Raw genomic sequence first — 12,785 nt, forward strand, 5'->3', positions numbered from 1 at the left:
ATCTGGCGTTTTGTAATCCAAGGTGCAGCGACACTTCCGTGTTGGCCCGTGGAGAGTCGCGCTGCAGCGGGCGAAGGCAACCATAATCCACGGCACGGTGTCTGGGAAGGCGCCGGTGAAGCAGCGCTACGATCGGCAGATGACGCAGGCCGGTGATCGGACGCACGGGAGCCACAGGCTGAATCCACCGTAATCCATTTGACAGCGGGTGTCCCGGAGCAGTCCCAGGACAAGACCTCCTGTACGCCTTCACCTTCACCAGGAGTCCAGCGCGTCTGCCCCGCCTCTTGGCACGCTTCCTACGCGGGACAGGTGCACGCAGCAGGTAGGCAGGCACAGAGGCCAAGTGTGGAGGAAGTCTGGAGGTTTGATCCTCAGGGCAGCTCAGACGTACCTCATGTGCATGATTTAGGTCAATTAGTGCCTGACGATCGTATGTCAATACTGTTGCATCGATGTTTTGGCACAAAAGAACGATCAGGACACAGACAAACAGAAGTTCCAGCAGAGCTGGCAGACGGCAGCCGGTACACGCTGGCGCCATCTTGTGAATGACATTAACAATTAAGAGTAGTAAAGTAAAAGTTATATGATCGCTTGGATTCTGTCACAACTTAAAAATAAAAGGCAATTAGTCTACAAAAGTCCACTAAACAGCACATTGTCACACCCGTAAAGCAGTTTCTTTCATTCATTTCCGACAGTGGTGAAATGGTGTAGCCTACTCTTTGAACGTCCACTTTGATATAGATTAAAGCGAAACAATTCAGTCCCTTCACTGAAGTCACAGGTGCACCAGGTACCGGCACATTATGGGCTCTGTCTCGACGGTAAAGCGCAGGCTGCGCCCAGCGCGGCACGGCGCAGACCCCTCCGCCAGACCGTCAAGACAGGGCTTACGAAATAAAATCACAAAAATATAGAAAAAAAAAGAAGAAAAAAAAGCTTTGTACTCACCAAAACGACTATCCCCGCTTATTTGAACACAAAATCAATCCTCCTTTCTTTCCTCAAACAGACTTCAATGACTGTTGTACAGTTTATCTGTCCGTCTCAGTTCCACCAATAAGTCCTTTTCTATCGACATGGAGGCTGGTGCTGAAAGCCGAGTCTCTCTGAACCTGTGAGCCAGGGATCCCGCTCGTAGCTGCTGCTTCGAAAGTGGCGCACAAGCCCTTTTAGCGGCTGAGACAGGTTAGCTAGCGTGGGGGTTGGACGACCTAACGGGACACCAGCTTCCATTTGGTTAACGTCACTCTACTTTGCATAGCGCTGCCTCTCACTAGTGCGTAACCAGTCAGAGGATGTGAAGGTCAGAACGTGTCACGTTCAACGTGATGCCTGCTAGCTGGCCCTGATGTCGCCAACTCGAAATCTGATTGGTTATCACAATCTCTCTGTTTCAGTTCATTTAAGTGTACAGGCGCCCCCACTTCTAGTTCTGAAGGCCTCGGGAAGATTTTGTGGAGCCTGGCAACACGTGACAGCTCAAATATGATTGGATGAAAGCTATAAGATAAATATACAATCCTGGAAGCAGCAGTGGCCCTGACGGCCCACCACTGCCTGCCTAACTTTCACTAAACTTATCTATTTTCAGTAGTTAGGGGTAGTGGCAGGAATTGAACAGATTAGATCATTTTACATCAGATTAGAATTCCATTTGATTGATTACATTTATTTAGATCAAATCCAGATTACTTGATGTTCCCCCTTGAGGATCAATACAGCATATCTATTTAATTACTGTTAATGATTCCATTCTAAGTAGTAATTTATGGCCATTTATGGTGAGCTTTGAGAATAAACAGCACTCTGCTGAATACATATAATAAAATAAACCAAAATGACAAAGCAGATTTTGATACTACCGTGGGAAATGTTACAAAAATACTCTACTGATCATCATGGAGAAACCCTTGGATGCCATGGACATCACCAACTTCCTTGATTTGGGAGAGGGTCAGATTCCTGAGCATGAGGCAAAGGTCAGCACAATATTCATCCACATTTCTCCAAACGTCTTGTTTCCAAAAAGTTCTGCATTCAAACGACAATGTTTTCAAAATAATCTCTGTTTACATGAGACTGCGGGAAACATAAAAAATGATGGAGTATACATGCCAGGCCAATAAATGGAGGTGTGTTTTTGCAATGAACCAAAATAAGCGCATACACTTCCTCCAAAAACGAGATGTATGTAAAGTTTTTCCTGTAAGTCTTATCATTACAATAACCATAGACCTATGTTTTAATAGCCCCGATTCATGGAAAATCACTGTTCTTCAATGTTCTCAACTCCTCCTCTTCTTCTTTTGCTCTCTAGAATGCAACAACTTCATGGACCAGTGCCTGTCCATTAACCCAAAGCAGCGACCAGGCCTGGAGGAGCTACAGCATCATCCCTGGCTGAAGTAAAAACTGCCATGCTTCACAGCCTTCAGAAGGTGGATGATCACACCACATCAATGATTGGCTTGATGGGTCTAATAGTGTCCCTGCTGGAATGGCAGGGAAAGAACTAATATGCTTTTGTCCTTTGTTGTAAATAGTGTAAATATTTGTAAATGTTTCCTCTATACTTTCCATAGACTTTGTTAATCGTTAGTTAGCAGTAGTTTGTTTCAGACATCAAATCCAAAAAGGAGTGGGAAGAAGTAAAACTGATTCACCCTTTTCATAAATTACCTACAGAGGAGGAAATTATTATTTGATCCCCTGCGGATTTTGTAAGTTTGACTGATTACAAAAAATAAGCTGTCTATAATGTTATGGTACCTTTATTTTTAACAAACAGAAACAGAATACCAAAATAAAAGTCCAGAATATATTGTATTTAATTGTATTGTATTTTATTTTTATTTTTTTATTTTTTAAGATAATAAGTATTTGATCCCCTACAAAAAAGCATGCGTTCTGGCTCCCACAGGTTGTGGGACACACACACACACACACACAGTTTACATATATGTGTTCAAATGAGTGTTTGTGGGGGTTGTGAGACGAGAGTTGTTTTCCTGAAATGTGTTTTGTAATTACATCTACAAGGAAGAAAACTTATCTGCTTTAGTGAGCGGCCGAGGGCAAACGCTTTGAAATGGTTCCTCTTAATGCGCAGTGATACCAAAGTACTGGTAATAACTGCTGATAAACAAAGCGGCTGTAATTGCATCTATTTGCATTTTTAAATAATGCCAATGAAAAATAAATGTGTTTTCTCTGTAGACACTGGCTGCTAGGTGTGGACGGGTAAACAATATTTCCGCACACACACTCACACGCGCGTGCACACACACGCATGCACACACACAAAGAAAGATAGAAAGGGAGAGATAATTCTTTGCATTTCTGCTTGTTTTCATTTCAGATTATCTTTTCAGTGTTTAAATAAGCTTGTGTATTATCTCATTAATTTGAGGTTTAATATTTGTGTCATATGTGAGAGAGTCCACTGACCTTCCAAAGTTAGAAATTGCTTTTATTAACAAAACTATGTTTTTCAGGTTTTTTCGTCTATTTATTCTTAATTACCAATGTCACTCATTCAATAATCATAAGGCCCAAACATACTCGGGGGCACTGTGTGGAAAGTCATCAGCTTTTACACTGATAATAGTAAAAGTTTCCTCTGAAATTTGTGCAAAGTCCTACATACCGCTGCTCGTTGGGAATAATTATCAGCATATTAAATAACTTTTATGTATATACTTTTTACCCATATTCATTCCCATCATGAAATTAGGGTTCTTAATCACAGTGGTGTCAATATTTACATTTTTTTATCACTGGGTTACACTAGACTATGTCTGAAGGGAATGAGTGTGGGGTGTTAATCTGTTAATGTTACACGGATGAGAAGTGGGGGATGAATTGCAACCCTGTCACTACTGTGTCTGTCTGGACAGCACCTGTTTGAGGACTTTGTGTAGATGTAATGAGAGCGTGGTTGGCTGAATGGCAGGAATCAGAAGTGGGAGAAGAGGCTACACCTAAACCACAACTGTGCCTATCTGGGCATCACTTGCATCCAAATTCCAGCACTCTTTCTCCAACAATCAGGAAGGGGTGAGCCCCTCCCCAGTGTGCGCCTCTCTGTGACATAAATTGAACATCTAGCGCATCATGTCTCAGTCTAAACTGTACACGCAAAAATACAGAAAGGAATGGGAATCAAACCCCGAATACAAAGGCTGGTTAAAGTCATTTATTGGCGATGATACACGGCCATACTGCTTGTATTGTAAGGCTGATTTCTATGTCAAACTGTGTGACATAAAAAAACACAGGAACACTCAAAAACATACTCAAAAGGCAAAGCCTTACAGTTCCGCCCAAAGCAAGCTGGACCTGCCATTAATGAGTAAACAAAATGTGGAAAAAAGGCTAAAGCCACAATTACATTAACTATTGCTGAATACTGTTCCTTGCATGTAAAGCAGTTTTCTCAGACTCCACTACTGCTACTGATTAATGGTGTTCTAGCACTATACTGTCTTAAAAAGTTGACAGCAGATGTGGGTGACCAGATTTTCAGCCTCCTCGTCGATGAGGCCACAGATGTAAGTGTGTCTAAGTACCTGGGGGTTGTGATAAGGTACTTTAGTGAGACCAAACACACAATTCTCTCAACATTTCTGGGGCTGGTTGAGTTGGAGGGAGGGGATGCCAGATCTATAGCCTGAGCTGTTGTGGCTTTCCTGAAGAAGTGTGTCTCTTTAAAATGAGAAACTCTTGGGGATAGGAACTGACAATGCCTCATTTATGACAGGGATTAACAATGGGGTCCATAAAGTCCTAAAGGAGGAGTATGGCCTCAGAGATCTAGTTCATATTCGTTGTGTGTGTCACTCTCTGCAGCTTGCTGTAAGTCATGCCTCCAATGACACCATCCCCCGCAGTGTGGAGTACTTAGTCCGGGAGACTTACAACTAGTTCCCAGTCCAAAGCATGGGGAGGCCTACAAGGCCATATATGAGACCATCAACTGTGGGGTGAAACCTTTACAAATAACAAAAGTGTGTGCCACATGTTGGCTTTCCATTGAACCAGCAGTTTCACGCATTTTGGACCAGTAGGAGGAGCTTAAATTGCATTTTGCATTAACCAAATCCAGGGAACACTGCTACACGACTGAGGTTTTATACAATATGTACAATGATCCTCAAAACATATTGTATCTGACTTTTTTTAAGTCAGTGCTGGGAGAGGTACAGTTGGCCATCAAGGCTTTTGAATTATTTTTGACAGCTGTGTTAACCTTATACAGTCTGTGAGTAGCAGGGTGCTGAATCCACTGGCAAAGATTGAGGTGCTAAAAGAGCCAATTGATGGCTACATCAGCCCCCAACCCGACCTTGGTTATCTTTTTTAGACAAAGGCAGCAGAGCTCCACCTTGTGCCTGAGGACAACAACAATGTCCAAAAACGGTGTGTAACCTTTGCGGTCTCCCTCACTACTGAGTTGAGTTTGAGACTACCACACAATATTGAAGCATTACAGTACATGTCTTTTTTCAATGTACAGGAAACTATTCAACATAATAAGAGCCTGGGAGACATAGAAAAAGTAGCTAAGCTCATTGGTTGCTCTCCTGCAGTGATTGACAAATTTGTCCAGCAATGGCGTGCCATCCATCTTAGTGAATGGAATGAAACAAAAAACACAGTTGGCTTCTGGAGTGAGATCTTAAAGTTCAAGGATGCAGCAGGAATCAATCTGTTTCACTAACTTGCCATGGCTACTGTGTCTGTGTTGTCCTTGCCACACTTACATACTGACGCTGAGAGAGTATTCAGCCAGATGAGTGTTGTAAAAAGCAAACTTAAGAATCAAATGTGTTCTCTTAACTCCATCCAGTATGTCCGATAGAGTCTGAAGTTGTCTGGTAATGATTGCTATGAGCGCACGCTGCCTGATAATGTTTTCTTTTTGGCGCATCAGCTTACTCATTGGCCACGGTTACATGATGCTTTTCAATTCCTAATTATTTATTCCGAATTAAATCATTCGGAATTAAAGTGTTCTGCTTTGTGTTTCCATGAAAATGGTAATTAATGGTAAGGGGGTACACCCTGGACAGGGCGCCAGTCCATCACAGGGCAACACAGACAGACAACCATTCACTCACTCATTCACTCCAATGGGCAATTTAGAGACTCCAATCAACCTTACAGTCATGTTTTTGGATTGTGGGAGGAAGTCGGAGTACCCGGAGGAAACCCACGCAGCACGGGGAGAACATGCAAAGTCCACACAGAAAGGGCTTGAACCCAGGACCTTCTTGCTGTGAGGCGGACGTGTTAACCACTAAGCCACCATGCGCCCCTGTATTATACATATCAATGACAATTTGTTTATTCATTCTAAGATATTAAAAGTCCAAAGCCTGTAAACCCCAGTACTGCCTAGCATGGTGAGAGCTGTTCATTGTGTGTGTGGCCTAGTTAGCATGCTCATCTCGGCTAGCTTTTCTTAAAGAAAATGCACTTTTTCATAAGCAGTCATTTCATTTCAATTGATACTAAATATCATTTAAAGGTTTATCCCAAATAATTTGTGTAAAGTTATAAAATGCTGTTTTCTGTGCAAAATTGTTGAATTAGGTTTGTAATTTGTTAATAACTTGAAAATTACACTGTTGTACAATGTGAGATATTTGATACAATTGTTAAAGCTTTACTAGTAGCCATTATAGTTATTATAGGACATAGTTTAAGCTGGCTCGTTCTGACCTATTTCCAGGTCAGGTTTTTTGATTGGATTCAAGAAGAACCAGGATTTCCAGATCTGGATGGTGAGCCGAAGTCTAACTCAAACTAGCTCAGAAATCTCTAACCTCATTAAAAAATCCAAACCCTCTTCATGCCAGCTCGATCCCATCCCCACAGTCCTGCTCAAGTTTTGCCTCTTTTCTCTGCATATCAGCCATCATGCACTCCTCCCTCCCCGCTTACGGAAACTCACGATGACCTACAGGTTATGGAGGTCATATAAGTTTCCAATGCAATAATATGCCTTTAACAACTTTAAATAAATAATCTAAAACCCATATCTTATCATTATAAGACATATTATCAGATTAGAATTGACATAAAACAAACACTCTGTGGTTCAAGAAAAAGGGATCAGAGACTTTTTTAGCCACATTATATTTTATTCAACATAATTCATATTTGTGAGTGGAAGGTGAGTGTGAGCAACCATTCTCAATGACATCTTTTAGTTTCACTTTTGTTCCTCGTAGTCTGGTAGCCTCTTTTCCTTTTATTTACATGTAAACTTGTGATATTTGAGATTATAGCAGCGGAAAGTGTTATAAATGTGCTTTTAGTAGTCATTTTTTTTTAAATTTGTAGTTTTTTCACCACGGTAGACATCACGAACCTTCGCGACCGTCAGATTATTACGTCACCTAGTGGAAGTGTGTCTGATTGTCAAAACAAATGTGATGGCCTTTTACTTACTCCTCTCTTAACACCTTTCCTTAACCCTGTGATGTCATCCAGCGGGTTATGGAAAAGTGGATAGGAAAGGAGTTAGGTGGAACTATTCGGATGCAGCCTTTCTCTCTTGCAGGCCTAGGGTTTGTGCTAATGACATTCTATCAGGTGAGTTCCCCATAAGCAGTGGCTGCCCACAGGGTAGCGTCCTTTCGCCTTTGCTCTTTTCTTTTTTTTTTATTACAAATGAATTCACACTTAATTATATATATATTAATAAATGATTAAATACACAAATGTCATGGTCTTATTCGGCTTTCTACAGAAACCTAACTCTTCTGGTGAGGCCTCCTATCTTGCCCAGGCTAAGGCCTTTGAAGCATAATGTCTTGACAGCTAGCTAGAATTGAATGTGTCGAAAAAAAGGAGCTTGTTGCTTACACAAAGCAAGAATTGACAATAGAGCAAGTTTTACTTGATGGCTAGCCTGTTGAACCTGTGGAAGCCTTCAAATATCTCGCTACAGTCCTTGACAGTCATTTGAGCTTTTCTGAAAACACAGTCGCTCACAGCGACTCAGTCTTCTGAGAAGATTAAGCTGTCTTGGTGTCAGTCCACAGATTTTAGCACTTGTGTATCCTGCACATATTGAGAATGTTTTAAATTGTAATCTTTGTCCTTGGTTTGCTCAGTTGAGTTGCAAGTATAAGGTCAAGTTAAGTATAATTGTGAAAATGGCTGGTAAAATTGTGGGAAAACCCCAGAAGTCTCTGACCCAAATTTACACTAACACAACGGGGAGGAAAGCTTGCAAAATTCTGGCAGACAGCTCTCAGTCCTGCCAGTTTCAGGTTCTGAAATCTGGGAGGCGCAATAGAGCTCCTTTGGCCAAAGGTTTTTTTTATGCCAAATGCCATCAGAATCCTTAATTCAACAAAGTGACCAATTCAAACTTGAAACTCAATTGCTCCACCTTTATGTTTTTACTTATTTTACAGATTTTATTTTATCCTTACCATCATTCCTATTTTTATTAAATCTTACCTCTGTTTTAACTGTCTATTACAGTTTTTCATGTATGACAAAGTGTGTATTTTAGTGCTTTATGTCTTTTGTGTTGGTGAGCCGAAGACTATTTCTATTGTACCTCACCTTCATGACAAGCTATAAGAAACTAAACCTCGAGTCAGCAAACACACTGTAATTTTGGGTCTCCAAAGCCAGTTTCCTGGAGCTGTGCTATCACTTGAGGTGTGAGGTGAGTGAAGACATTTGTCAGTTTCTACTGTCTCCTGGGCTTCTCAATCTGTCCATCTGCTCATGATCATGCATGTTTTTCTTTGAGTTTTTTTTTTTTTCTTTTTACTTTGAAACACATTATTTTCCATTATGTACCTCATGCTTCTTCAAATCTATTACCCCATTTATTTTACCTCTCCTTTGTTATTTGTTTGATTTCTTTTAGTTTAGGATTGTTTTTTGTTGCATCACCATCTCATTCTCCCTATCTCCCCCTTTTGCTACTCGATGTATGTCAGAGGTGTAGGTGTTAGGTTCTGTTTAATTAATATCCCACTATCTACCTGTTCTGCTCTCTTTCATGGCTTTGGATATTAATCAAAGGTATTTTCATGGAAAGCTTGGTGAAGCAGGTGCAGGCAGTGCCGGGAAGGGCAGAGAGAGAGGGTCTTGAATGATGAATAGAAATACAAGGAAAATCCTGATCCAGCTGTCCAATCATCATCTATCACCAATCGTTCGCCAGGTGGAAAAAGTTTTTTCCACCAATGAAAAAAAACCTATTGTTTTTTGGAACAAAGCTCCTGTAAGTATACCTGGAGACACAACTATTTATATTTTTTAGCTTTGTTACTCCAAAGTGAATTATTCCAGCCAACCTAACTATAAACCCTTTCAGACTGTAATGGTTCAGCTGATTCTCAGAACCCAGGAGAAACAGGAAGTTTCAAGTAATTCCACGTCAAAAGTCTTGTGTCGAATAATATTAAAATTTTTCATATTTGATAACTCAAAGATTTAAATTGACTTTGAAGGGAAAGAAGAAGTGAAATGTATTGTTTGTTTTGCTGATTAAGTGGGAATTATTCTTACTTTTCTTCTGATCTGTGGGATCTCGAGTGATGGATGACGACTGACATTTTCATGAAACCCACTTTGCGTTTCTGAAACAATGTATTTAAGCTATTTGCTGTCTCACCATTATGAAAATGCAGGGGTGGCAGGAGGTGTGGACGAGTCATAAAATGACCTACTTTTATTTCCAAAAGTCTCCATTGACACCAGAAAAAAACACAGGATTGGCTCATAAAGCTGCTTGTAGACGGCATATCGTTATATATTGAAGCAGGTTCCACCTAACAGACAGTCTCATACGTTGTGATTTAGTGGGGGTGAGGAGCTGTGGGGTGTGGAATGAAGCCCCAACAATCACGACAAGTACCCCTGAATTCGATTTTTGTGTATGCATGTAATAAATGTTTTACTGTTTTAAGAAAGGTTTTCTGTCTAAACTTGTTTCATTCAAGTTGAATCTTCTATTAAGTTATTTTATTTGGCTAAGGATATATTTGAATAGACATACAGTAACAGTATGTACCATAACCAGTGCATTTTTGCTAAATAGTTGTGTTGGAAAAAACTTGAAACATGGTTGTGTCTCAGCCAGACTTTTAAGTGGTTCATATTTAGGAGGCATACATGTTGTCAGTCCATTGACTTATCGGCTGATCATGACATATTTAAAAATCTATTTGTAGAACCAATAGTACAAAATGAACCAATATGTTGACATGATAACATAGCTCAGCCAGCAATGTTCTGTGCTAAGCTAACATCAACTCATCGCTAGAGTTTCTCAGGGTAGTCCACATTTACTGTTTTAAAAATACACAGGGAAGGGAAAACATAACAAGGTTTTGATAGAATTAGAAAAAGCTTTTATCTACAGTTAAACAGTTAAATGTCAAATGTACCTTTTTTAAATATAGTTTATTTGATTAAAGTGTGCATTTAGACATTCATCTTTAACAGGAACAAATCTTTATAAAGGGACACAGTTGTAATTAATTCATTTGTTTTGTTTTACATTGAGGATTATCTTTTATTTATATTTTCACTGACATTTTGTTTGCTAAAGCATAAAAAAAGAAAATAAATTACACAAAAGATAAACAAAAAAACTTTATTCTTGTTTCTGGGTTATACAAAATGAAATTTCTCACTTTTTCGTCAAACGTTTTGCAAAACAATTTCATAGATTTGTTTTAGAATTGGATAAAAAAAAAAAAAAAAAAAAAAAAAAAAAGAATTGGATAAATGCCAAAGTCAGTGGTTATTGGATAACTTCAAAAAGTGTCTTTTAGTGTATTACTGGATTGGACCTGGATTCTTACAATGAAGTACAATACAAGCCTGGAAAAAATGTTATTAAATTCAATGAAATTAAATTAAATAGAAAATAGTACAGGAATGTTGTCAGCATGTGTGAACTTTAGAAAAAAATTAAATTAGCAGGTAATGACAATCACAGAAATATTCTGCTGTTCTTTTTTATAATGATATTGAATAATGTCTAGTTGTAAAAAAAAAAAAAATTGCTTAAGACTGTCACAAAAACATTAGGAGAAATGTTTCACTCATCTGGGGCAGATCAAGGTTTAGGACAAAATCATAATTTTTCTAATTGAGTAAAGGAGTTGTTGAAACTGCTAATTATTATATAAAGCGTGATGGTGATGGTCATGATAACAGAAGCAATAAAAGGACTCTAACAAGCAGCCGGCAGGAGATAGCCGCACTAGTAATTACTACACTAATAATGTCACCGTTATCTGATTAATTATGATAATGTTGTTATACGAGGCAAACACACTAATGTCCTGTGCGCGCACACACACACACACACACACACACGTACACGTACACGCAGACAGAGAGACAACTCGAATTTCACTGAAATCAGTGGATTTACATGGATTTTTTTTTTTACAATCTAATGTTACTTTTAAGTGTTATTACGCTTAGCTCATCAGGCCTCAAACACACACGCACACACTAAGTATCTTTGCTAACCTTGGAAATATATTTTTTAATTAAATAAAAAGTTTTTAAATCAGTTTTTTAGGAGGTATTGAGAGTCTGTAATGATGTGCGTTTGGAGCAGTCAACCTTCACGCTTCAATGAAAAACCATAGAAGATAATTGTGTACCTAAAGTCTGCACACAAATTCTATGAAATAAATGAATACATTCTTTTATTTTTTAAGTGTTTAACTCATGGTGTAATATTTTTTTATTTTTTTTTAATTGTATAAACTGGAGCAGTAAACTGTCCCAAATCAGTATGTTTCATTCATCATATCAAAAATATATATTATTTAATGTAATATACAAATTTAGAACACATTTTATAAAACCACCATCTGATTAAAATTCCTTTTTGGTTAATTAACAAAAGTAAGTCAAACGAAGGCTCTGTATTATCCTACAGTCTGTAGCAGAGTCCTACAGATCCCACTGATACTAGCATTAGATAAAAAGGATTAAGGATTTGATCATACAGACGTTTGTTCACTGACTGAGATGAAAATCTGCAATAAGCTTGTTGAGAAAGGAATAATGCATTTTGTGCCATGTTGCCTTATTCTCTCTGTTAATGGTGCCATGTGCTCCAGTCCTCTGGTACGCAACACACACACGCGCACACACACACACACACACACACACAGGATCATTTTACCATTTAAAAAAAAATTGAAATCTAGGGCTCTACTGACAGAAAAAAGGCTCAGATGTCCACACCAAAAACATTTATACCAATAATTTAATGGATAAGGAAGCCTAACAGGGTTACGGAAGCTTTTTGCATTCACTTGAATAAAAAAAAAAAGTTTCTGTTTTTCTGAGAAAAGTTTTGGTTTTTATGAGTAAAGTTTCTGTTTTTACGAATAAAATACATTTTCATGACACAGATGATCACAGCTTGATGCTGAGCGCTTCCAAAGTGGCGTCTCTTTTCCATTCTCTTATTTTCTTAGAAAAACAGGATTTATTTCACTCGTGAAATCAGAAACTTTACTCATAAAAACAGGATTTATTTTTTACTCATAAAAACAGAAAATTTACTCATAAAAACAGAAAATTTACTCATAAAAACAGGATTTATTTTACTCGTGAAAACAGAAACTTTACTCATGAAAACAGGATTTATTTTACTCATGAAAACAGAAACTTTACTCATGAAAACAGGATTTATTTTACTCATGAAAACAGAAACTTTACTCATAAAAACAAAAACTTTACTCATAAAATCAGAAACTTTACTC

The sequence above is a fragment of the Gouania willdenowi genome, chromosome 12 (assembly GCF_900634775.1).
Source record: "Gouania willdenowi chromosome 12, fGouWil2.1, whole genome shotgun sequence".
NCBI classification, from domain to species: domain Eukaryota; kingdom Metazoa; phylum Chordata; class Actinopteri; order Blenniiformes; family Gobiesocidae; genus Gouania; species Gouania willdenowi.